This window comes from Gavialis gangeticus, unplaced genomic scaffold, assembly GCF_001723915.1.
Source record: "Gavialis gangeticus isolate Ggan-Ray unplaced genomic scaffold, GavGan_comp1, whole genome shotgun sequence".
Taxonomy (NCBI): Eukaryota; Metazoa; Chordata; order Crocodylia; family Gavialidae; genus Gavialis; species Gavialis gangeticus.
This window is the reverse complement of record NW_017729003.1, coordinates 14095215-14095628: the sequence shown is the minus strand read 5'-3', so window position 1 is coordinate 14095628 and position 414 is coordinate 14095215. Positions and strand designations below refer to the sequence as shown.

The following is a 414-nucleotide window of genomic DNA, read 5'->3' as shown; positions in this document are numbered from 1 at the left end:
CGGGGCCGCTCCCCGAGCCCGGGCCCCGTTGTGGTCGGGGCGGAGCCGGGCTTGGCTGCCTCCCCGGGCAGCGCGGGGCAGGAGCTTGGCCTCTGCTTCACTTCCCGCCGGGCCCGTGGGATGCTGCGCGGCGGGGACGGGCCCGCCTGCCCCGGCCGCAGCCTTCCACGCAAGTGACTTCGCTTCTGGTGTGTGTCGGAGCCCGGCCCGTCCCGGCTGCGGCTCTCGGCGCTTTCCCTCGAACTGTGATAGGAGCCGCGGCCCCCCCGGTCCTGAGACCCTCCCAGACTGTGCGCTGTGGGTCCGCCCCGCGGAGGGGTGTAGTACGGCCATTTGGGGACGCTAGCCCTGGGTACTTTGCTGCAACTCAGTATGGTTTCTGTGTTGCTGAAGTAACAGCGTGCTCTGGTGAGA

The 414-nt window shown here is 70.5% G+C and overlaps 1 protein-coding gene across 1 annotated transcript in view; it reads left to right on the top strand.

Annotated features, from left to right (window-relative positions):
- VPS26A (VPS26, retromer complex component A) overlaps positions 1 to 414 on the top strand; it is a 32612-nt gene that overhangs the window by 261 nt on the left and 31937 nt on the right. The gene's annotated exons all lie outside the window — the stretch shown is intronic.